This window comes from Ambystoma mexicanum, chromosome 11 (genome assembly GCF_040938575.1).
Source record: "Ambystoma mexicanum isolate Mex_15411 chromosome 11, UKY_AmexF1_1, whole genome shotgun sequence".
In the NCBI taxonomy this organism is placed as follows: Eukaryota; Metazoa; Chordata; class Amphibia; order Caudata; family Ambystomatidae; genus Ambystoma; species Ambystoma mexicanum.
The window spans coordinates 155,888,851-155,915,411 of NC_090934.1; the positions used below are offsets into that span (position 1 = coordinate 155,888,851).

Sequence of the window (26,561 nt, forward strand, 5' to 3'; positions counted from 1 at the left end):
AGACATTGGAGACTGTAGTGGCACGATGCAGCCCACACCATGCTCCAATCGGGTCTATGCCCCGAGGAGAGATGCCTTGGGAAAACGTCAGCGTTGAGTTAAGATCGCTCCCCAACAGACAACACATTCTGGTGGTGGAGGATGAATTTTCCCACTACCTGGAGGTGGAAATCGTTAGTTCTACAGCTACAGCGAAAAGTACTGTAATTCCAAAACTGGTAAAAATATTCACCACCCATGGGCTCCCATCATCTATAAAAATGTACAACAGTGACCTGTTCCAAGGTGGCTTATTCGACAGGTTCCTGGACAACCTAGGTATCTGACATCGTGAGATCACTCTCAGCTGGCCCCAAGCAAATAGGGATGTGGAGCACTTCATGCACACGCTCAACAAGACTACGAGCCGCTGCTGAATGCCAAGATGACCCAGAGAGTGCTGTGTTCCAGTTTCTATGGGAATGGCGTTCACCACTACACATGGCGACAGGGGTTGCACCAGCCAGCCTCCTGATGGGAAGCATTTAAAGAACAACAATTCACACCTTTCCTGGATGGAGGCCAACTGATCTGGACTGGATGCCCAATAGCACACCACAAGGTGTGAGGAGCGCTGTAAGGTAGAAAAGCAAGCGAAGGGGAACGAGAGAACCGACATTTGGTATCAGGGACATGGTCTTGTTGAAGAACTCGAGGCTGCAGGAAAAACTTGGCCTTCTGATTAACCCATAACCTCAAGTAGCCTCGGTAGAAGAGGGAAGCATGGTAACTACTCAACAAGGGTCATCCACCATAACATAAAATTCCTTCCAATTCAAAACCCTTACAAGGGGCCCATCAAACATTGAATGCGAGCCGGCAGGGGAACAAGGAGGTGAATAGTCTAAAGAAAGGAAATAGGAAGGAGAGCTTGAACGCAACACAAATCTGAAGTCCCTGGCAAGTCAGACCCAAGCCGCTGTGGTCCCGACCATTACAATGAGCCCAGACGCTCCTGCTAAGAGGCAATACCCAACTAGAGGTCAAGCTGAACCACCTAGCATGTTCAATGACTTTGTATTGGGTTAATGATTGCGGTTATTGAAGAAGGGGAGGCATGTTGTGGTGTTGGTAAGATGCCACTGTACCGCAGACGACGTGCTCCGAATGAGGCCATGCGTACACCCCACGGACGCATTCAAGTATGCAATGACATGGGAAGGCGTCACTGCGCTTATAAATGGAGGACCCTGCACAGGCCGGGAGTCTCATGTGAAGAGCTTCACCTGCTAACTCCTATGATTATTAGCATCGGAGGAACTCCTTGTATTGCAGGCGCCACGCCATGTCTCTATCCGTAGCGTGGAGAGATACCTTTCATGCTGCCCCTGCGAGTAAACAACCTCTGGTTGATACCTATTACATCAGGCGGCCACTATAAGCCACTGGGCAATCCAGCTCCTTTGAAAAGCAAGAGGACACAACAGACATCACTGGACACAGTTATCAGTCATTAGCTTTTGGAGAAAAACCGTACCTCAACATGTACAATGGTTCTCTTAGAAGTCACATGCAGCAAACAGGAGTATCAATCATTGTAAGAGTGGGGGGATAGGAGGCGAGCTATGAAAAAAGTCCTGCTACTTTTACCCCCAAATGCACCACGGAAAGTTGATGCTAAACTGACACAGTCGTTGCTGCCCCCCATATGATGACTTGACTCCGTATCCTCTCCCTGCAACATTTGACAAGAGTGGGACATGAAGCTGTGTGCTCCTGCTCTGCACCTTATTGGGCCTGCAGTGCAGTCAACAGCCTGGAGCGGGGCACAGAGCGTGCTCCTGCTATGCCCCCTATGGTGCATGGAGGGTGCAGAGCAGGAGAATACAGCAATACTGCTTTCCCGGACAGGAAGCACATAACAAAAGTCATGCCACATTAAGAAAGGGCTAGACTGGCTGTTCCAAAATGCCAGACTAGGCAAGTAATAACACATAGCATACTTGCTTGATCATGGATGCCAAGAAAGAATTTTACGCCACAGTAAGAAAGGGATAGATTGACTGCCACAGGCCCAGCTGAAGATGTGTGTGGGCCCATTTCAACATGATGGTTGGGGGCCCCCTGCTTTGAGTGAAAACAGTCTGAGCACCCATGAGGTGCATACATTACAATGGTGACAAAGAAAAGGTTAATAGCTGCCGATTACCACAAGACGGCCAGCCAGCTTGGAGCTTAAACACTAACTGCCCACTGAAGAGCTCTAAACTCTTCTTTGTCAACAAGTGGCTGATTTGGAGGAACCTGTGTTAGAATGCAATGAGGTAATAACACTTCTGTATATCCCCTTGGAAGAGAAAACGCAGCTTGTAATGCAAGCGCTGCAAAACGCATGTTTTAAGTCCCATAAGGAAAATAGAGAAATTAATATATTGCTGTGTTACAAGACTTCTGACTGGCAACATGGGGACAGTTGGTCGGGTGAGGTTCGAGTTTCCTTTCATTTGAAAAAGGTGAAAGGCCCTGACGCCGTCCCTGGGCTGCCCCCAAATGCAGTCTAGCCAACTGCTGCAGTGGCACATAGCGGGGCGTGTCAGGCACCTCTTTGTCGTGTGATGTGCTCCTGTTCTGCACCGTCCTTGTCTTGGCAGCTTGACACCCCCATTAACAATGAGGGTGCCGAAAGAGATGTGTCCCACAGCCAGGACATTTGGCCTGGTGGTGGGCACAATGATTCATTGTCCTCCCGGCAGCGGGTCACCTTTCCTGTACGGTGCTGAACGGGAAAGGTGTCCCGCTGCTAGAAGGACAATGAATCATTATACCCAGCCGCCAGGCCAAATGGCCCGGCTACTGAAAGAGCCATTGGGCGGGCAAGCTGTCACCCCAACACCCCCATGGTACGCCACTGATAGCAAATGAATAGGGTGTCCTTTCTTTGCAAGTGACAGAAACCCCAGTACCTAGTCTCAGCAACTACCGATTCTCATAGATTTGATACAAAACTCAGCTACCACATTTCACAATTTTTTTTACATATGTTGCTAATATTTTATTCCTTCTACTTCCTACTTCTGGTGTAATAATTAATAATTAAGAATTATTGCCCAGGAGCTCTCCATATGGTATGTGATCAGCTGAAAGCCCAGAGCGAAGTGAGGGCATATCAGAAGGGCTAAGAAATCAAAAGATTGGTTTCGCCATGCATCTCCAGTTCAATAAGGCAAATAGCACCCAGACACTGGGCTGGGTGTATGCGGCAGGTCCTTATTTGTGGTGGAAATTGAAAGAAAGAAAGGACATTCCCATATGGAAACCGAGCGCGGATATTCCGCAGTCTGTGGGTGACAGTCTGTTATATCCACCAACACAGAGAAGGAGCGGGGCAAATGCAAGGATGAAGACCGCATGAGAGGTGCAGAGGGGTCCGGAGGAGAACAACGGGGAACAGTGAGGGGGGGTCGGGGACAGAGCAGCATCAGCGTGGAAATAGATTTGTCTGGGCCTCCAGGAACCTAAGCATGGTGGCGAGTACTGTCTGGAAGTCCTCGTTCCAGGTGGCCAATAGGAACGTCATGTTGCACTCCAGGTGCTAATAGCTGTTCTTTTTACTTACCTGAATGGTTTCATTGCGGCACATCAGACAATTAGATCCCACCTGACTTGGGTTGTTGACATTTTGTTGACCGCTTAAAGTGTACTTGATGATAAATACATGTGTGACTGAGTAGGAAGCATTTCAAGAATGTTATCTTTGTGATGTGACTTACTCTTTTTTAGTAAGGTGATATACTAAAGTGATGCACAACCCCCTCTTGGGGCAGAGGGTATGATATGGTAGTTTTTTTATATCGCGCGTATACACAATGTGTTTCAAAGCGCTTCAAGGTAAAGGAGGGAACAAGGGAAAATACAATGACATTCTTACAGGCCATGAACAGTAAGGATGTTAAATGAACTATCGTACTCGGACTGATGACATTTCAGATAGTGCAAGAGCTAAGACATAGATAAGGAAGGGAGGGGGAGAGTGAGAAGGACATGGAAAAAGACAGGCGACTACCATACTAGGCCTGACGACATTTCTGGTATAACAAAAGGTGAGGGAGAGGGGTGCAGAAAGGGAGGGGAGGAACAAAACAAGCGGCTATCGTACTAGGACTGATGACATTTCAGATAGTGCAGAAGCGGGTGGGCGGAACAAGTAAAGGGGGTGACAGAGGAGATTAATATCATACTAGGTCCAGGGACAACTCTGGTAGAGTAAGTGCATAGAAGAAAAGTAAGAGGAGGAGATAGAAAAAGGAAGAAAGGGAGAGGATGAGAGAACAAAGAGTAAGCAGTCAAAAACAGCGTAGAAGCAAGAGGGTAGCACGAAAACAATTGCAGAAGTCAGTAGAAACACATAATGTTGCAAGCCTGGATACAAGATGAAGATGGGAACAGCATGATTCAGGGCCGCCATGAGAAAGGGTGATGCACGGGGAATCAATGAAGTCCATAAAAGTGGTATAGGGCATAGTTGCACCTCTGCATAATGGTTTTAGGTCTATGCACTGGAAACTGATCTACAGTGATCAGTCTGATAGTCAGGTGTTGGTGCGACTCGGATCCATATTTTATATCTAGGTTAGCCTTAGACTGGTCTATTTTATGCTCTCCTTGGCTCTGTTCCTTTTCACCCCACAGACCACGGTCTGGGTGCAACCTTAGGTGGAGTCACAATTGGCCTCTATACAATCTAGCTGATGGGACTTCTAGTCCAAAGCATGTAGAGAGCCAAAGATTGAAGACCCCTGCACTAGGCTATGGCGTTACCTATTTGAGCCTCAAATTGTAAATGTGGAAAAATTAAAATCACAGCCTGCTCTCAATTATACTGTGGACCTGTATAGATGTACCTTCGTTCTTCATCCCTATTTTACATGCAAAATACATCTTTTTTTGAACTGAGACACTAACATAAATTATTATGTGGCCGTCGCCATTAGGGCTTCTGGTACGATGAAAAGGGGTGACACTGCTTGAAATCCTTGGCTGTGAGATGGTGCAGGCTATAACAGGCAGTTTATGTGGGATACTGAACTGATGGAAAAGTAAAATATGCCAAGCATTGAAGGAAGGCGTCAGGTAGCCTTCACAGTTACTACAGAGTCTGGATATGCAGATTGTGCACAGGAAAGTGACGATGGACTAAGTGGAGTTTGCTGTCAGATGTGGGAGCCTAGGTTTTACCAGGACAAGTGAGCACATAGTAATGAGTTCATTTATCAACTCATAAGCCCCTATGCAAGTGTGATTTTGGGGGGCTGGGGTTAGGTTGCTTTGAGTATTTTTGAGTTATATGCATCCATTAAGTGCAATGTGATGAACTGCCATGTGTAAAAACTGGTAAATGGACAAACCTGTGTTTGGGGTTGTTGTGACTTTCAAAGTTAACGTGCTGTGAAATAGTTCTCATGTGATGCTCGTTTAACCCTCTAACTTTGCCAAAAAAGTGTGCAGACATGCACAAATATAGTCATCCTCTCCAACGCATTTCAAAGGAAAGTTTCAGGCGGACCAGCATCTTAAAGGGATGGTCTAGTAAACATTTTTATTTCAAAAATAGATAGGCCACATAAAAAAAAAAATAGTAGCATCCTCCGTTTTAAAACTTCCTATGTAAAATTTTGAGCTATTCAAGCTCAAAATTCGAAAAAGCAAGCACAGGGGCGCAGCCATTTTGTGAAATGGAGGCCCTCCTGTGCTGGCTTTTGCTTTTGCGGCACTAATGAAGGAAAAGCCAGCCAGCTGTAGTAAACAAAGTCTACCGCTGGGTGGCTTTCCCTTCATTAGTGCCGGGACTCGGAGGACGCGGACCGGAGACCAGAGCAGGAAAGCTGCAGCTGAATCTCGGTAAGTGCTATTTATTTTTTTTACAAAAAATAAGCACTAGCTGCGGTTTTTTTTCTACGTTTTCCGGGCTGGAGGAGCCCGGAAAACTTAGAAATAAAAACGCTGCTTTAAAAACGTTGTATTTATGTTTGCGGTCGCTTTTGAAGCGACCGCAAACATAAATACAACGTTATTGTGTTGGAAAACGCTGCGGTTTTAAAACCGCAGCGTTTTCCAACACAACCGCGTGTGTTTCTGCCTGCTGTGGCTATCACTTTGGGTCTCCGGTGCTCCCAGCCCCCGTGGGGAGCCCGAGAGCCCCAAATGGTAAAGCAGATTCAGGCAGACACAACGCAGTTGTGTTGGAAAACGCTGCGGTTTGAAACATTTTTACTAGACCATCCCTTTAACATCAGAGGAGCATTTGTATATATTTGACCAGGTAAAAACTGTGCGATTATCTCTTTCATATGTAGGATCTCTGTGACTTTAAAAGCCAATATACTTGCATGTTTGGCTATGAGGATTTATCTTAACACTTGAATGTATATATATTACAAATATGCCCCAGTGGAATTTTACAGCAACACTGTGTGCATCAGATAATAGACTTTGTTTTACCAAGAGTGTTCCAAAGTTTAATATGAAAGCAATTACACCGGGAAGACAACATTCCATGTTATGGGGGGGGGTCCTCTGACTTTATAATGCTCCATTGAAAATCGGCAGCCTGGGTAAACCTTTTTAGAAAGTAACAGCAGATAAATAGTAAATATGATGACTTAAGGTCTGCGGAAAAAGAACAGTTTTTAAATCTATACATTCTCAATCGGGAACTCCCTTTCTCCTCCAAAGAGACTGGGTGCAAAGCTGTTGTGCTGATTCCAGCAAGCGGCCATCTGCCAAGAGCGAACATTTCAAGCCCTTGATGTGACGGATGTAAACTAATTTACATAGAGATTAGTTTGTCAATATGAGTAGGGGTGAGCGAAATGTCCTCCTGCAAAGCCAAAAATAACTCGCACTGGAATGAATAGTACAGTTCTGCTGCCAGGTCATTTTTTCGATCTGTGCTAGTTTCATGCAGCAACATGACGCAGTGTGACGAGAAACTTTGCACGGCTTTAGGGTTTGCACAGCGACACGAGCAACGTTGTGTGTGGCTTTTTTTGATTCATGCTAGTTTTGCGCAGACACACGAGAAACTTAGTTTCAAGTAGCGGCACGAGAAACTTTGTGTGCTTTTTGTTCTGATCCACGCACATTTATTTTACCCACGCTACATTCGCGCAGCAGCACGAGAAACTTTGCACATTTTTTTCAACCCTGCAAGGTATGGGCAGTGACACGAGAAACCTCATGCCGTGCTTTTTGATTCATGCTGGGTTCACGCAGAAGCACGAGAAACTTTGTGTGGCTCATTTCGATTTGCACTAGGTTCGCGCAAGCGGCACAAGAAAGAAACATTGTGCCGCTCTTTTCGTTCCATACAAGGTGCACGCTGCGATACAAGAAAATTAAACAGGCTCATTTTGATTTTCGCTGGGTTCGCACAACGGCACAGGAAAGCTTGCGCCGCTCTTTTGGAATCAAGGGGGTGGCGGAACAGTGGATTGGAGCGAAACGGATCGAAATCCGGCAGATTTCGCTTCTGCAGCAGGCGAAATGGAATATAACAATTTCACGCAGCCCTACCTATCAGCAGGCGTTCAACATTGGTAAGAAGCTTCAAGGCGACATATAGACACCTAACAAAACCATAAAATCTGTCAAGAAATAAATGCATATCAATGCTACTAGTGTTTTCATGTGTCTAGAGAACTACCATAAAAAGTAAAGGATGCAGTCCCTTAACCGAGGAGCTGGAACACAGCACTTTAGAAAAACGGTCCCCTATGGCCTCCTTTCATCGCCCCTTCCCTCATTGGTGATTTACCAGTAGCACTAGCATCCATGCCGTAGGTGCAAGCGGGGAATCATCAAAAAAGGAAAAGGTGTCGCTATGCCAGGGGTGAAGAGCTGAAATGGGGGTCATTTGATTCCTGGGGCTCCCCTGAGTAGCTCTACGTGTAAGCAATAAATGTTAGGGTCCATTTTTTGAGAAAATAAATCCTCTTGACACAATATATGAGATACAACCGTGAGGCATTTTTCACATAACAAACTTTTTTTTAATGTATATAATCTAATATATATCAAGCGACAAGTGATAAATCCACAAAAAACTGACAGAGAAAAAACAGCAAAAAAGAAAAAAAACTTTTGAGTCTCCAAGCATATAGAACAAATTGGTGCGGTGTGACACACACCTGAAATCGATCTGTTATTTCATCACAGAAAGAGATGCATTTAAGTCAAAACGGTGGTATCCAGAGAGCAACAGATATGCAGAGAGGTGAAAAATTGATAAACTGAAAAGGTATAACCGGAAATACGGTTATTGTTGGCAGCAAAGTGGTAGGACCTGGATATGTCTAACTGTCCTGCCTGAGTCTCAGGGAGAATTTATTCAAGACAAACAACCTTTTGTTATGCTGCTCTAATCGAGGAGTATATCCTTAATGTTCCCAGTGTGAAGGTCTGGAGAAATAAAAACAAGACAGAAAACGCCTGATAATATTATTCAGGTATATCGTCTGTTTCCGAGGTTTTGCCCTTAGGTGCAAGCGGGCCCTCATTGTTTCTTAAGTGACCCTGGTAAACAGCTGTTTTGTTCAATATATTACAAAGAAAGACTTTTGTCGCCTTTCAACAAAAACGTATCCTTTTCAAAACTCTGGAAAATTGGCATCTATGCAAGGTGTTAACTATTTAGTGAATGACAAATGAGGCCACGTCTACACAAACCAACATGTGATATCACTCAATAAGAAGAAGAAAATGTGCCCACTCAGTTGCATACCTCTCCACTCACTCACATTTGGCAGGTGTCTCCTGCCCTGGACCTTAGTCACCACAAGGCAATCCTCATACCCATCCATAGATTTCAGTGGGGTCTCACCCACCAAAAACATTTGATTTCACCCGCCTTGAAGTGTCAAGGATTTCAGAGGTATGCATTTGCATTGGAAAAATAGTAAAACGTATGTCCCAAAAAAACTCAAGAATCTCACTCCTAATTGAGACAGTTGGCATGTCTCCGTCTAGGGCAAAGACGGCAGAGCTAAGGCAGCTTTCTTAAGCAAAGGCAAAACGGATGGCTTTGTCAATTCTTGTTATTGTGTTGAATTGGTATTGTTAGGCCTGTCGTAGGGATCGGGGCGTTGTTTGATGTCTCTACCCCGTATGTGAGATTATGGCCATCTGCAGTGATGTTTGTCAGGACACCGTGGAAGATTTGGTTAATAAAGAAAGCTTCATGCCATGCACCAACCTCCTGTGTTCATCATGAGTTTGTGAAGAGGTTACTGCGGGTGAAGGAATAACGGAGACTCCCAACAACTTAAGGTGCGCCTTGAATCCTGATCCTATTCTAGCATGGCTCGCAGTGATAACACTGCCTTGCGCACTAGGGCCTGGGGTGCACTTCACATACTACAGATCATGGCCTACAAAGACAGTCCAACATCCATCTGTATGAGGAAGAAGACACTGCCTTCCAAGAGACCCTCAAAACATGCCTCTCCTGTAGTGGAGAGCAGCCATTTTAATGGGTGCACCATGAAAGGCCTATCCATTAACTGTTTTGGAAAGCTCATTAATTTTGGCAGTAGCAGTGGCACAATACTTTGACACACTTACAGCGGCTGTAGTAGGATGCAAGTGCCCTAATGGAATCATGACGACCAAGGCAATTTTGTAGGTACTGAAGAGGAAGTTTTCTTATACCTACATTCTTTGTTGCCTCATCCCCTGAAAGACCACAATCCATGTTATCATAGTCAAAAGGACATCTATCAATGTGATGCTGTAATCAAACTCATGAAGCTGCACCCCTTGCCACTATTGGAACAATCGGCCATCAAAATATATGCATATGGGGGATGATCCTGCTTCCTGTTGAGGGTGCTGTCAGAGATGGCACAGAAAACACTCCAAGTCTTTGAGACAGTTGAGGGGTTTTATTTCATTTGTGAGGCCTATGGCCGTCCGTCCCTCTCTCTCTTGTCTGCCGACGGACCTCCTCCCTATTCCAGGCATTCATAACCCTGGTTAGTTCTACTGAATGATAACCCCATTTGTTTAAAAATGTTTCCTCTCCTATAAATGGTTTCCCCATATGCAGGGTCTTTAAACTCCCCCCAGGGACTTCCTAACTTTCCTTACTCTAACAAAGGATCTTGTACTGGGAATTTGAATAGTGTGTTGCACCTCCTCGGTTGGAATTAGGCTAGCCCGATCACGTCCACTCTTCTCTTGTCTTCTACTCTCACTCCTCTTGTGTGCCCCTCTGTATTCTACCCCCCCTGTATATCTGTTCTTACCTCTGAAACACGCTCCGTTATGCATCTGTACTTTTGTATACCTCTGTAATGCGCTCCATTGTGCATCTATATTGTTGTATACCGCTGAAAGCACCCCGTTGCTTCTGAAGCTAGGTCTGCGTTTAATAAATACCATAATAATAATAAAAATAATAAAAACTTAATAACTCCCACTCCCTTCTTACTCCTCTACCAATACCCTGCCCCTCAGATGTTTCACTCTTCCTACTCCTCGCCTCCAACTTTTGATTTAACCACTCCACTTCGCTACTCCAGTCTCTACTACTGCTCTCATTTACACTCCCACTACTACACTCTTCATCCCATTGAGCTTAGGGACCTTTAGGAATGTGCATGCAATGGATGGGTTCACACAGAATATCTCTGAGTCCAAATAACCGAACCAACTGAGGAAGATGACAAAGTACTGTTTTATTACCAAATACCCAAAACAGGGAGTTACAACGAACATCAACGGACGGACCCTTGATTTCTCTCAATGATCATTTCATAAAAACATGGTTATATACCCAAAAAATGTTAGATAATGAAAAGCCTACTGAGGATCGGGATAGCCTTAAAGGGAACATCTAAGTATATTATCTGTAGGAACTAGGATTGTAATTGGCTGCTCACTGTCAAGTGAACTGCACATTCCTACCTCTAAAACATGTCACCTTCAAAAACATTAAGTACACAGTTTCTCATTGGTTTTCAAACTATAAGGTCCTTCCTTATATGGACCACTACAATTGGTTGGCACGCTTGTGCCATGTCTAGAACATTTGGTTCACTTAGCAGCACGTAAACCCAGACCCAGGTGCAAGGAGATGAGCCTGACTCTACCTCCCCAACCCAATTAGCCCAGCATCTCTCATCATCCAAGCCTTCTCCCATGAAGATGGTCTTCAAACTTGGCCTTGGAAAGTATCATTGTCTCTGAAAATACATGCTAGAATACACGGAAGCACGGACACTCACTATCTCGTTCTAGGACTCCAAGTACGAACACTATTTTCATCCTTGGCTCACGTGACAGGAGACCATGATTTGGTCCATTTTGCCGGTTTTAAATGTCTTAAATGAATTAAACTTGGCACTCTGTTCTCTTTTTGCATTTTAACAAGAGATGAGTCATCCTTGCATGTTCACTCCTTTTCAGAAAACCGGCCATGGCTGCTTCAGTCTTGACTTTAGGCCAGACAACCTCACTGTGCAGCTCAACGATTCAACTTATTCTTGCTGCGACACAACTTTCCCTTTCCACTTCATGGGTCTTGGTTTGCTAAAAATTCATGATACCGAAATCCAGCTTCTATACCGTTGTGGCTTCACCTGCATTCTATTCACTAGATATAGGCAGCTTCTATAATAACTTAGTCTACCTTGCGTTTCAGCGTCTGTACAATTGTTGAACGGTTGTTTCTCTGCAGCACTTTGTGCACGTGTAATCTTTTTCATATTTAAAAGTTCTCTTGATTCTTACTTCGTCATTAGTTTCTGTAAGATCCATATATCCTCTTCAGCCAGTATCCTGAGACGTCGTTCATACTCTCTTATGACGTCACAGGCTTCTTTCTTTGCTCTTTTCTCATATTCCTTCAGGTAGTTTCTCCCTCAAATTGTTGTTCCTTCGGGGATACATTTGATAGGGTTATCTCAATGTTCAGCAAATGGTTCCTTGCAAGGGGCTGAACGCTCTCGACCACTGAGATCCAGCAGCTCCGTTTGGAACCCAAATCATACAAGAGAAAACTCAGAGGATCCGCATTTTTGCACCTCGCCCCCAAAACTTGGAACGAACCACCAACGAACATACGGAACACAAGAGATCGCCAATAATTCAGGAAGCTCCTCAAATCATGGCTCTTCATCCCATAATCAGAAAGAATGCCCACAAGGAATATACAGAGGAACTAGGCAGAGAGAGGAACCACCCTGATAAAATAAGGATATACAGATCTGTAACATTCACTTATCAATTAATAGACAAACCATCATCATGCCAAAGAACACCAACAGATTAATCGGAGGGGAGAGCAAGGTATGACCCAGCAATAGCACCTGGCACACCTCGTAAACACGGGCAGCAATGGACCACCGACAGTAAATAGATAGGAAGGAGCATGGAATGAAATAAAACTAAAACACCATTACCAAAGCAGAGATTATGCTTGTCCCTGGGTGTACTAAGCTCAAAAACTTAGCTGGAAGCCGCCTCACCACTGCCCTGAAACTAGACAGTCAGGAAAGAGAAGCTTATACCACCAAGGGACTACCGACAGTAAATAGATAGAAAGGAACTGTTGAATGATAATATACCACCACTATTGAACTAGGGATAATGCTCGGTGAACTTGGGGTACTAAGCCCAATTTATCTGCTGGAAACCAGCCACGGTATCAACCCAGAAACTAGACAATCAGTAAACCAAGAGAAGAATATACCTACCCAGTATGACAACCTGATACATAATACTACAAACTACAAGGATTATGAGACATACAACTCACTAACCAAAACATCAAATTTCTGCATACTTAATTCACAAAAAAACCCACACAACTACCCCTCTCACAGGAAACCGCCAGGACTTCACCAGACCGCAACAACAATCAACACATAGATCGCAACAACAGAATGCGAGGACTCACTTCGATCCTATATGCACACCCAAGCTCAGCGCAGTGAAAACCAATCTGAAGTTGCCAACAGTACACCACCTCTCACGTTCCTACGCCCTCTTCACCCACTAACCCCCCATCCTCCACTTTTGTTTACAGATCCGCATGCGCGCCTGGAGACCAACTCCGTTGGTGACGGTGCGCTATATAAATACCCGTAACATTTCTTGGCGATCATCTGTACACCCACCGCCTTCTTCTCAGTTTTCCTCTTAAATAACAATCCTGCATCCTCCTACCTTCCACGTTCCATTATGACATTGCACATGCTAAAGAATGCTACATTTTTACATTAGTTGTTTGAAGATGCTGTTTTCTGGCATTAAAATGAGAGACGCACAATACGAGTCTTGACATAGAATTTGTTTATAAACCCGCTTCTCTGCTGAGACACTTCATCCTTACCCCTTCTCTTTCTTTGTTCACAGACAGAGTTATTTTCTCTGTTTAATATATGTTTGCATTCGTTTAGGCGGGCAAGTGGGGGAAGGTGGTGATACCGTTAAAAGTTACTTTTTTTTTTTTTAAATGGTATTTGGGCACTACCGCCTCCAATCATTGGATGTAAATGATTAAGGTGCATGGGAGGTAGAAACAGGAAGTGTGGGAGGAGGTCACTGATAAACGTTTCACTCATACCTTAGAAAAAGAGGTGGTTATGTTTCACTACGGTTGGTTATTTTTGTTTGGTCTGAATTATTTCTGATGCTTTTGTTCTTCTGTAAATTTCATTCTATTTGCTGATGGTGAAACATTGTTACTTTTACTATTGTTGTTTATGTGAAAATTAATAAAGTATTTTTGAAAAAAAAAAAAGAGCTATGTAGTGATTGCTTCCAGAGAAAGTGTCCCCAATCAACCAACGTTTAATCAAAAAGCCTATATAAAAACATTTTTGAATTCAAGGCATTAGCAGCGTTTTCTTGGAAGTTGGAACCAAGAAACATTCACGTTATTTGCACTGAACAATGGCAGTTTCATTTGCGCAATTTTGATCACAGCTTCCCCTTCTTGTCGTAGTCCCTTTTTAATGTCGTCACTGCTCCTTGTTCGGTTAACAACAGAGTTCTAATCTACTGCCTTCTCTGGGCACAGGCAGCAACAGGCAGACTAGAGCACTGCCACGCTCCCATTGGCCGGGAGTCCTCGTACGTCTGGCAATCATTGGTCAGAGATCGAATGGGCCGCGCCACTATCCTAGGCGGCGACTGGAGCCGCCCAGCCATTGGACCCAGCAGAAGTGGGCCGCGCAGCAGTTGGTGGTGGGCGGTACTGGGGCTGTTTTGGTGGTGGCGTAGCGGAGTCAGGGTTATTGTCGTCGAGCAGAGGACTCGGGCGGGCACAGAGAGGAAGGAGGGAAGTGTGAAAGACAGGGAGACTGATTAGGGGTGCAGGAGAGTTACGCAGTGACTGGAGACGGAGGAGCAAGGAGAGTGGGTTGCTACGTTGTGCTGGTGTGTTTTTCCAGGGTGGACCTTCTAGGTTCCGGGGCTGTACCCCAGCAGGGCACGCGCCGCAGAGTGGGAGACGGTGAGTGGGCGTCGGAGCGAGCGAGTGAGTGCGCAGTCAGTGGCCGCCATCTTGTGTGTTTTCTTTTCTCCTCCTTTGTTTTGAGGCAGCTTTGCTCCCAGCCCCCCCCTCCACCTTTAGATCTCTGAAAGTAACCCTCCAGCCACCTCGGATTTAGGGACGACGACTCCAACGGCCCTTGGGCAGTGAAACAAATACGCCCTATACCGTTGCTAAAATATTTCGGAGAATCTGGCTAGGTTAGCATTTAAAAAAACGACATGGGTGCGTTGGCCCGATATAAAACCAGTACTGTCTTGCCCTGTCGTTAAAATAACACATTTGTAAGTGTTTCGGTCAAAGTTGGTACGTTGGGCTTCTCGGGTGTAGCACTTTTTTTTTATTGTACTTGAATTTCCTGTAAGTTGAACCGGGCTGTAAGTGCTATTGAAAAAATGTTTTAAATGTGGTTTCTGAATGGGATCCATTAAAGACAAACGTTTCTTTCGAATGATCGTCTTGACTGTTGTGGCAACTCACGATCCGATCCCTCTTTAAGAAATCAGGAATTGTGTTCCTCGTCCCCGTATTTCCATACATGTCTAAACCGCCGAATATAACGAGTGGCCCCTGACCCCCGTACACTATAGAAAGCAGCGGTGCAGACAAAGGTACTTTCTTTGTGGAGGTCCACATTATTACCCCGCCGCACAGCCCATTCCTCTTTCAGTTCTGGAGGCTGCGGATTGACTCTCTTAGAAGGGTGTACATCGAGCTGCTTTGTTGAATGGCCCATTAAAGGTGTTTGTTGATTGTGGATTCGGGAGGGGTACAGGCCTACCTGTCTGCCATCGTACCCCCGGGGGGGTGGGGGGGGGCTGCGGTGTTCGCTCTCAGCCAATGACGGGCCCGATCTCAAAGTGGGTCGCCTTGTAGGGCGTTGAAGTCCTGCTCCAGACTGGGCGCCCAAAGGCCGGGCTGCAAAACCAATGCAATCCCACTCTGCTGCAGAAACCGCGCATGAAGGCTGCAAAGTAAACAATGCAGGTCAGCTGCTGCGCTGGTGCAGACGTCATCGATCAGAACTGCTTTCGCCCCCCAGCTGTTCCATGTCAAAACAGTCCCGTGGTTTTTGTTGTTGTTGCGTACTTGCAATTTAGTTTTGTGTGCTGACGTTGCATGCATAACTTCCTCCAGTCCCGTCTTAAAATATGCATTTTGACAACAATAGACCAGTTGGGCAGCTTTTTTTTTCATTTTTTTTTTTTTCCTTCTGCATGGCTGCGACCAGCCTCATCCCGCCTCTTGTCCCTCCATGCTATCCTCTTGGAGACCCCTTTGCTCTTTAAATTGATTTTATTGTTCATATGTAAGGCGCATGTACATCGTTGTTTCAAAGCCCCCACAGGGCAACAGGGAGGGGACATGGGAATTAAACAAATATAACTATAAAAACTAGAGGCGGTCCTACTGGGCCCTGTGAGCATTCGTTCGGAACGTCCAAATACAGAGGGATTTGGGGGCGGGGGGGGTGTAAGTGCTAGGTAGTGCAGCTGTAAGTGCATAGGCGGAATATTGCGTCCACCCCGTTGTAAAGGCACCCTACAGTCTCTGATCCAACTCCTAATACCGAATAAATGGACCCAAAAGGAATCTAGAAACGAATGCATTCGATTAAATATGGGCATTTTATGTATTACATTTGCATGTTCATGTGAACATTGTTTATATTGTGGATGGTTTACTGTAAACCATTGCACAATAATATAGGGGTTTTAAGAGTCAAACCGTGTGGGTTGTGAGCTTTTGTGTGTTGAGTTGGTGGTTGTGTATCCAGTTACTCAGTGTCTGCGCCTTTTTTTGTCTTACAGTCGTAGACGTATCTCGAACCAGCCACCCGTGCTGGGAAGGCTCCGATGTGCGTTGTCTTGACATCCAGGATCTGCGGACCACGCCAGCTCATGCAAGCTTCCACCAGCGAGGGAACGAAGGGATCAGAAGGAGAAACGCACTCTTTATCCCGGAATTACCCATCCTGCAAGTCCTGGACGTCAGGGTTGGACCAGTCAACTAAAAGGTACAAAGGCTGTTTCAAATGCAATATTTCTTTTTTTTCCCACATTATTCCAATCTGTGTCCACTGGCATGAATGCTTGATCGCGTCGCCTTAAAATCTGAAGGCCCATCTCAGCAATTGCTTGTGTTTCTTATGTCTCAGTATTTGACAAGTAACGACACTGTTGGAACTCAAAAGTATTCAATACTTTGCGGGGGGCGGCGGTCCTCCGGTTTAAACAACGCGCGGTTTTTAAATTCAATATACAGTGAAATCCACTCGGCTGCATTGTTTGCCCCCCTGCAAACTGAACGTTCATGCCATGCACTTCCTCCACCAGTGTACACGCCCTGTCATGTCACTGACGTATGGTTACGATGCATGCTGTTTGAGACATAGAAAACGTACACGAACGGAGCCGCCTGGTGGATTACTGTGAATTACAAATTTGAACACACTGGTGCTTTCGCTTACATTGCCTTAATATTAGCAGTCTTCCACCTAGTATACAATTCTAAGAACCTCTATAGAGTTGGAATTAAGTATTTGAATCTAATTGATTTACACAGAACCCCGCCCCAAATAAATTGAACATAATTGTGTGTGAAGCCTATAAAAACCATTAAGGGGCCCCTACTAAAGGCTCAACCTCTGTCTGTATATTCAAACTACAGAACAGCACTTGATGGAATTAACTGATTTCTTGACCCCGATAGCGGGTATCCACGGTGACGTGTAATCCCGTAGGAAGTAGACTATGCTAGGTAAAATTAAACATGCATACAATGGTGGGAAACTCAATCGCAGCACGCTCTCATTAGGAACATGATGATACGTGCAACAGGGGTTTGGTTACCCTCCGTCGGGGCAACTCGTCTTTCTTCCTGAGGTTGAGGAATTGAGAAGGGGAGGCTGTTGGTTACAGAGAAGAATTTGAGTGAAGTGCTATACGACTCACCCAAGTTATTACAATGATATGGTTTTCACCAACCACTTGAGTTAATGCTTTGCAGGAGGGAATTGCCCTCCAGGATATAGTGGCTTCGATTTTATGGATTTTGAGGCTAGAAAAATGATATTGCGCGTATGTGTATTCTATGCTGTGTAATCCTAACTATATAGGTAGCTAAACAATTTCCATATCCAGTGTTGCTGTATCAAAGGATTGAAAACGATACATCTGAAAGGATTTGCTCTGAAGTGCAGGCCTGACGGTCACTTGGCACGAGTTCGTGGATTTGTCTATCGGACTGTTAATAGGTGGCAGATTGGTAAAATGCTATATTTTGCACATTTTTAAAAAGGATTTAAAGAAAATGACTTAGCGAGGGCAAATATCTAAAAGATGGGCGGACTGTATAATGCAACTAAACTTTTGCAAAGTTGAATCGTGACCGCAGTGAAATCTTCCCCTAGAACTTTTATAGCATTAAATCCAGATATTTAGGGGATCCAGATATTTAGGGGGGGTGGGGTTAACGTACCCTTGCAAATGTTCTTCGGAAATATTACCATGACCTTTAGTTGGTCTTGCAAACTATCTAATCACTAACTCTGAACCTTGCAAACATGAATGCCTAGTTGCAGATGCGTAAGATAACATACACACCAAGATGCCATTGTTGAAACATTGAGGGGGTGGAGTTGGCACTGAGGTAAATCTATGCTTGTTGAAATCATGAATGCCATGGGGGAGGGGGGGGCATGGGTACATTTAATTGTTGTAGAGCGATCTGGGCCCTCCAATGTTTTTATTTTGTTTGCAGAGAACAAGCTTACCAATTCTGAACCCCCTCCCCCCCCCCTATACATCCACCCATTGGTACTTGCCGGTCGTACCACCTCACTTTTTGTTTAGTTAAACCATGAGAGGTGGGGACAGTAAGTAGCTTCCTGCAAAATGCAACCTAAGGGGTCACTTGGAAACATACCAGCAACTTGAAGCCAATCTACTTCTGGTATGTGCAAATGGATAACTGCTTATAATAGACCATATAAGAATGAGTACGGGCCCTACTTCTGATGGAAAATATAAGCGGATATGATATCTGGGGGTGGGGGGATTGGGCAGAATCTTTATTTTTCTTTTCTTCAAGGGGCTATGGCCTAACCTCCTGCTGTGCTGCTCCATTGCAGTCGTCTCAGCTGATCAATTTGCCTATCCACGAGGTTGAGGTCACTGATCGGCACACTTTTTTTCTCTTCCCAATTTAAGCAGCATATATCTGCTGTCTCTTGGGACAAAACACGTTGTTTTGAAATGATAAAAAATGGACGGCTAAAATTTGTATTCCCAGTCACGTAGCTCGGGAGTTGAACTGCGAGTGGATATTTCGGCTCTATTTTGCATGCTGGTCGCTAGGTGTTGGATCGTCCTTTGCAGCAGAGCCCTGCTAATAATACAATACCACCACAGTTGGCCATCCGGTACTCTGCAATAATCCCGTTTGGCACTATTATGAATTCCCATTTAATCTTTTAGTAATTGACACTACTGGTGTGCCTTCCTTGCCACTTTACCAGCAAAGTGCTACTAGTTTTCTTAACTATGGGGGATTTGTCGCAATCCCTCCCAATGCTTATCTGATGGATTTGTAAGTAAGCAGGGCGACTTTATTATTTTTGGTTTTTTTTTAATTGGACTTATTTGAGTAGCCTGTCCATCGTTTGTTTTTTTGCGCTGCATTAACCCTGGAATGTAACTTTAAAAAAAAAAAACATGTAATTCGAAACGGTATATTTGATCTTTGTGTGTGTTCTTTTGATCGTTCTGCAGGTGACATACAAGTTGAAGATGGGTGGTGGTGGTGAGAGATTTTACATTCCAATTCCTCAGCCTAGAAACAATCGTTCGAGGAACCAGCAGCAACAACTTAACAGGCAAAAAAACAAAGATCAGAACTCTCCTCATCTGAATGTGGTCCTGGCAAAGAAAGATAGAGTGCCATCTGCAGTTGCATGGCAGGCCATGCAAAACGGAGGGAGGAGCGCAGCCCATTTTCAGAATAATAATTGGGGCCCCTTCTTGATTGGCACTAATCCACTTTTCATTGGTAAGAGCAACCAGAACTATGCTGGCGCCAAATTTAGTGAGCCGCCTGCACCAAGTGTTCTTCCAAAACCTCCGAGCCACTGGGTTCCACTTTCTTTTAACCCTTCTGACAAAGAAATGTTGACCTTCCAACTCAAAACCTTACTCAAAGTCCAGGCATAACGCGTTCTCTAAATGATTTTTTATTTACAGGGTTTCAGATTTGAGATTATGTATATAGGTCACGGTGTAGTTCATAGTGTTACCGTGTTTGACTGCAAATGAGCTTTAACTCAATTATGGGCAACGTGTGAAACTGTCCACAAAGCACTTTCATCTCATACTTGTGCGCTGTGCGCATTGCACTGAGAGGCTCGCTTGCAGAAACAACCCCATGAACCAAATTTATGATGAGCCACAATGCTTGCACTTAATGTAGCATCTATTTTTTAAAATGTGTAATTGTTCTTCATATTCAGATTACCATAGAGGTACTTTATGCAGAACAATTAGTGCGTTTCTGTCATAGCTTTATTAGTTTTGTGGGTCATCACTGCTGTGTACCAACTTAATATTGGCCTTCTGTCTTGTTGCCACAATGTACTTATTTTGGATTTGTCATATGATAACATCCTCATGCAAGCCGACATCCATGGTTGCTTTCTGATTTGCACATCCCATTGTTTACATACTGCATTGGGCAACCGTTTTGGAGTAGTCTGGCACATCTAATGGCACTTGCTGTTCATGTTTTGCTTATGTTTCTATGTCTTCTAGATGTGCCAACTATCATTTGCACTGCCATGTGACTGCCAAAAGACTGCCTTTTTGTTCTTGTTATTTGGGCCACACTGCAGTTTTAGAATTTATTTCTTGAGCAATATACACAATCGAAACGATCTTAAATTGATTCCCTGTAAAATATAACGTTTTTGTGACTAGAGGAAGCTTCACAGAACTGTGGAAAAAGAGAGCCATGTAAATAAATGTAAAACTTGTAGCATATGTACATTTATGTGGGATTTTCCTGCAGAAATAAAGTATTTTTAGTACAACTTCTGAATGTAGGGCTGTGCTGATGCACAGCCTGATAAAAATATTTTGTGTAACAAAATATAAAAAGCACATGTGTTTTGATGTTGCACTGTCCAGTAAATGGTGAACGTGCACATGTTTTGTATTTTGACTTATTGTAAACTGGTTTTATAGTGAGTTAAAAGCAAAAAGCTATCGTTTTGGAAGAAAATGCTGCTGATTCACATTATGTATGAAGATGTGTTTTCGAATTACCAAGCCATAATGGAACAGTGAATTTGTCCCGAAACCCCTATGCATTAAGGAATATTTTCTGGACTGTCAAATGAACTTTTGCTGCACTGTTGAACTGTTCCTACTGTGATAGCGTGTTTAAGCTCTAGACTGTTTTAGATTCTGATCTCATTGCGTGTATTCAGTACTGCTATCAACTGGCATGATTGTTTCCGATGTGTTAATATCTATTTTTTTATTACATATCCATTCAACTGTTATGTACATTTACACCATTGATGTTTCTTAACATATTCTATTGTGTATAGACCAAACCTGAGATTTGTAACTACTACTCATGGAGCATGTGCCTAAACACAGCAGTTGTTTCCGACGCCTATTGAACTGTTCACCCCTGTATAGGTTTTTAAAATCATTTTTGGCAGCTGTGTTCTTTGTGCAATATGAGGTCAGGCATCTTTGCTTGTTCATTGACTAGGTTTATGAAAACTTCTTTCTACATTCAGAATGTGTCAGCAGCTGTATCGGAAACATTACCAATGTTGTTCACCATATGGTAATTGATTGGACATATTTCCAAATTGTTATCAATTTGAGGGGGTGGGATTGGATGCACTGTTCTACCAATCCTCTAACTAGATTGGTAAAGATCCATTACTACTACCCCCTGTCAGTGTAACCCTCTCCAGCGGAGACTCCATTCCAGGATTAAGGGAAGTTGACCAACAAAGGGGTAAAATGTACTGCATGCTGGTTTTCCCCTGAATATATTGTAATACAGGGCATTGCTAAAAGTTCCTTACGCACGAATTGTGCACCTGTTCCTGGGCTGCCTTCCAGAGTCTGGGAGAGGGCAACTGACATTTAAAATCTATTCCGTTAACTTTTCACGCGCAACAGCGATCATTGTTGATAAAAACTTGTGGTCCTTTGAAAAATTGCAATCATTTTTTTGCCCCATGCCTTTGGGTGCCAACTAGTCGAACTGGACATAATGGGCCACAATTAATGTAAATTTGCACCTGCGTGCATAATATGGACAGCATTTTCTATTCTGACTGTCAAAAGCATCCCATTGACTCTTCAGCCTGAAACCACTATGTGGTTTATGGAGAGTAATTAACTAAACCTAACGGGTAAAGTTGCTTTTTACTTGTGTTTAGTTTGTTGGGTAAATGCTGATAATAGGCCTATACTGGTCATTTTCTTTTGCTAACCTGATTAGCCATTGTATTTCAAACGGGTGATTCTTGTTTGGTGTACGTCAACCACCAAAGCACTGAAACATTCTAGTTTCACTTGTTGGCTTTTCATACACTTTTTTAGTTATACGGCTGTGGGAAAACAGACCAATCTTTGGAGTTAGGATGACACCTGGCATACTTTAATATTGCCTTGTCATCCATCATGAGAATTGTTGCAAGCCGTTCCTTTATTGCTACTCCCTATTCTGAATTGGTCTGTACCTGGCACTTGCAGCCATGCTGCATCAGTCTACCAGCCTTATAATAAATTCTGCCATGAAGGCAATGTTTTAGGGTGTTCTAGATTTGGAGGTGGAATTGCTAATTCAACCCAGGCGCTGGTGCTGAAAAAGGGAGCAGGCTTGTTAAAAAAAATAAAATAACTGCAAGCTCTAATGTAAGCTAAAGATGTTTACCAAATCCTCCTGAGATTTGTGTGGATGTTCCCGAAGCATTTCAACTTGTACTAAAGTGGCTTTGATTGGCCGTTTGCCATGATGGAGTGGCTCAAAATAAGCAGAACACAAACTAAGCCCAAGTACAAGTCTTTAATTTAAATGTGATGGTAACTTAAACATCTACGATACCCCATTTACAAAATGAAAAAAATACCAAAAAAAAATGGAAATCTAAATACCTCGTTCTCAGAAGCTGGCCAGCAAGGGGAGTATCTTCTCAGTCAGCTTTACCAACCAAGAGTGTTGTGAAACAACACATGCTTGACTTATTTTCCCTTGCTTTGTCTGAGATCTCCCTTTTTGTGGGTATAACTCCATGAAATAAAATTATCCACATTTAATTTTGAGGGTGGTGGGGAGGATGGTGACTAGGCCTTCTTTGTTTTGATTGAACGGGATTGCCTCACAACCCTTCATGTGCCCAATGTGAAGGGAGCTGTGAGGGCAGAGCACTCAAAATTGGGCAGCTGTTTTAAAAAATACTAGGTGCCCAGTAACCCCGCACATGTACTTGGAAGAGTGAAAACTTGTTAAATCCACAATAGAATTGGCATCTACAAATGTTTTGAAATGTAACGAACTTTTTTTGACAATTTGAATTAAAATAAATATGCAAATTGGTTCCCCAACAAAACATTGTTTCGGTTTCTTTTACCTCCTGTGTGGTTTAACAGTTCTTTGAAATACATAGCTTATAAATATGACTCGTCTTTATGAAACTGTACTATAGTTAAAATGAGCTGTATTAGCAGAGAAAAACGCTACGAACGGTAGTTTGAGGGGGGAGAAGGGCTGGCACAATACTAACATGAACGGGAATGAAACGTTAACTGCAGGTAGTGAAGGTTGAATTGGAATTCTAGTCTTCCAAGAACTTACTAAAACACTTTTAGCTTCCCTGACCAGTCAGTCTCTTCCCATGTCTCTTATCTAGAACAACCTATAAAGAACAGCAGACTCAGATGGCTGCTCTGCTCTCCTCTCGGTAGCATTTGACATGATAAATCACTCCATCCTCCGACTTGGCACACGGGGCTCTGCCCTCTGGTGGATCTCCTTTCCTCTAGCTGTTCCCAAATCATCTGTCTCAATCCTTTCTCCTCTGTTCCGCACTGAGCCCCTACAACCTCTGTTTGCCCAAGCCCATCCGTTCCCACAATCCCACCTGTTTCAACTGAGGATGACACCCAGATCACCTCGAGTCCTTTTCGCTTCCATCCGGCCTCACATTGACCTGGAGGATGAACAATCGTCTGCTCCTCAAAACTGCAGTCCTAATCTGCAACAAAATCGCTCTCTTTCCCCCTCACCCCCACGGATCGTGTGGCCACATTCATTATGACCCACCCTCAACAGCACCCCCCCCCCCCCCCCAAGTCAAAAACATAGGATTGCACTTTTAGCTCGGACCTGGCCCTTTCCCGTCACATCAATGCAGTCTCCAGATTGTGCCCCTTCCCCCTCTACATCCCCAAGCAGATTTTCCCTATCTCATAACCCCATAGAGTTTCCACAATAACCCCTACATGGGTGCGGCCGCACATAACTGAGTGCTCAAACAGGTTCAAAACTCTGCAGCAAGGCTCCTCCTTGCACTCTTACCCCAAGAAAACACATGTACCCTCCGCAGCACATTATACTCCACTGACCGCTGGTTAGTTGACTGGCCTCCTTGGAGTTCACGTGTATTACCCACCACGTAATCCACAAGAAAGGATGCATCACACTTAAAATGCACAGGGGAAAACACTGCTGATTGTTCCATAGGAGGATAACCAGGCACCCTGGACTCCTGGTTGGCATGGCCGATAACTCCAAAATACAGAATGGTGGGCCAGGCTGCTGCATGTAAAATTGAAATGAGGTCCTTGTTTCGCACTAAGGAACTAGGGCTGGCAATCTCTAATAACCTCTCAGAGGTCGAGTATTATGCATCCATCAAGTGCTTAAATCGCCTGTGAAACGCAGCAGGGCTCCTTGTACATGGATGCAACCAATGAAATGAATCCTTGTACAATTAACCTATTTGTCCCCTCGTTCACCACACTTGCAACTTAATGGAAGGCACGGCTTCACTCCACCCGCCCTGCACATAAATTCGGCCAGAAGACAATCTACTTTTAACGACCAATTCGAACTGCAGCTTCCCACTATACACAGTCCCCGCTATAGTCCATGGTATTCTCTGCTTTGCCCATCCACACTCCATTTAGACATGGGTGACTATCTGGGTCTTGGACACCCTCAAATAACTCTAATGGCTGAAATGCACACGCGCGTAATGGCACCTAACAGATGTTTGTGCTCTGGGCCCTCTAACCAAAAAAGCACGTTGGGACCATAATTATGGTGAAAAGGCTCTATGCCAAAATGGCCTGTAGCTAGCATCCAATGGTACTCAAGAGCTAGCCATACTTCAGCATCCAACCCCTTTCTCTTATGAGGTCGATGAGCCAAGCCAGATGGTTGGATTGATAACTGTGTACAGGAGCATTTTCATGATTACTTTTCCCACACTGTGCCAATATAAGACCTTTTCATGTCGATAGTGGCTATACATGTCAATCCTGGCACTTTGTCATTAGTCCTACATAAGCACATACTTTGCTTGGGCCATAATCCAGTAAGACTGCTACTATAAGCAAGACTGTCCATGCTGGTTCTGCCATTATATACCAGTGTTTCCGCGGTAGAACATGATCCTATTGGCGGCATGTACCCTCCCGCCCCTCTGTTTAACACTCCTTTGCTTTATCCTTAATGGCAGTAAAAAGCAATGCTGCGGTAAATATCCCTGCTAACTGCCCAAATGCTTCCTCTCCATATAAAAACTTGTTGCCCTCAATGGCAGTACAAATAATGCTGTTCCAAAGTAAGAAAACATCCAGGCTGCCATCTTTTTACCTGCCAAACCTTCCTCTACTTACTACTATAATTGGCTTGGCTTTGTAATTGTTTATTTGTAAAAGCGCTTTATATGATATATTTTATTTGTATCGCACTCGTACACAAGTGTTTCAGAGTGGGACTAGGCAAGGGAGCGGAACAAGGGGGAACACAGCACAACATTAAAAACGATCTTACTAGGCCCAGTGACATTGAGAACGCGCATGGGAAAGGGAAAAGGGGGGGAAAAAGTGCATGGAAGGGGGAGAGTGGAAAGTGCAGAGGCGAGGAGCGCAGATAAATAAAAATAAATAGAAAATGGAGGCAAACTGTGGTAGTGCAGCCGGCAAGTGGGGGGTGTATGGGTACAGATACAGCCCCCAGTGCAAGAGATGGCCAGGAGGCAGTGCAGGAAGGTGGCAGGGTGAGCAGGTACCTGGGCCCAGGGGACAGAGGGTGGCCAGGTGCACTGTGCCAAGAGAGCAGATCAGCAGGGGAGAAGGGAAGCAAAGGCAGAAGCAAAGAAGGTTTTGAGGTGCTTCCGGAACAGGAGATGGTTCTCAAGTTCTCGAGTGGCAGGGAGGCTGTTCCAGAGGGAGGCCCCAGCCAAAGATGGAGATCTACCCCCAGCTAGTTTCTTTGAAAAATGATTGACCCGGAGGGAGTTGGAGGTAGAAGAGCTCGAGAGGGGAGGTATTTGCGGAGGGATAGCTGAAGGTATTTTGGATCCTGGCCCCAGAAAGCCTTGTGGACAATGCAGAGCGTTTTGAATTTAATCCTTGCATCCACTGGGAGCCAATGGAGAGATTTCAGAGCTGGAGAGATACGATCCCAGGACTTGAGGCCAAGGACAAGTCTCGCAGTCCTGTTCTGGATAAGTTGTAGAAGGTGGAGCGTAGAGGCAGGTAGATTTAGAAAGAGGCTGTTGCAAAAGTCCAACCGAGAGAGAACCAGAGCTTTGGAGACCGTGAGCTTCTGAGGGAAGGAGAGGAAAGGAAGAATACCTCTTAGGCGGTGCAGTAGGAAGTTTGACTTTTTAGAGACCTCAGAGAAATGGGCCGAGAAGGAAAGTGGAGTCAAAGATGACCCCAAGGTTCTTAGCCTCGCAAGTAGGGGTAGGAGGGCGGCCAAGGGAGGCTTGCCA

The 26,561-nt window shown here is 44.4% G+C and overlaps 1 long non-coding RNA gene across 1 annotated transcript; it reads left to right on the top strand.

The window, feature by feature from the left end:
- The first annotated feature begins 14,215 nt into the window (after positions 1-14,215).
- LOC138503155 (uncharacterized) lies at positions 14,216-23,165 on the top strand. Its single transcript, XR_011279576.1, has 3 exons — positions 14,216-14,494; positions 16,345-16,550; positions 19,306-23,165. It is a non-coding gene; the product is annotated as an uncharacterized lncRNA (long non-coding RNA).
- The last annotated feature ends 3,396 nt before the right edge of the window (positions 23,166-26,561 follow it).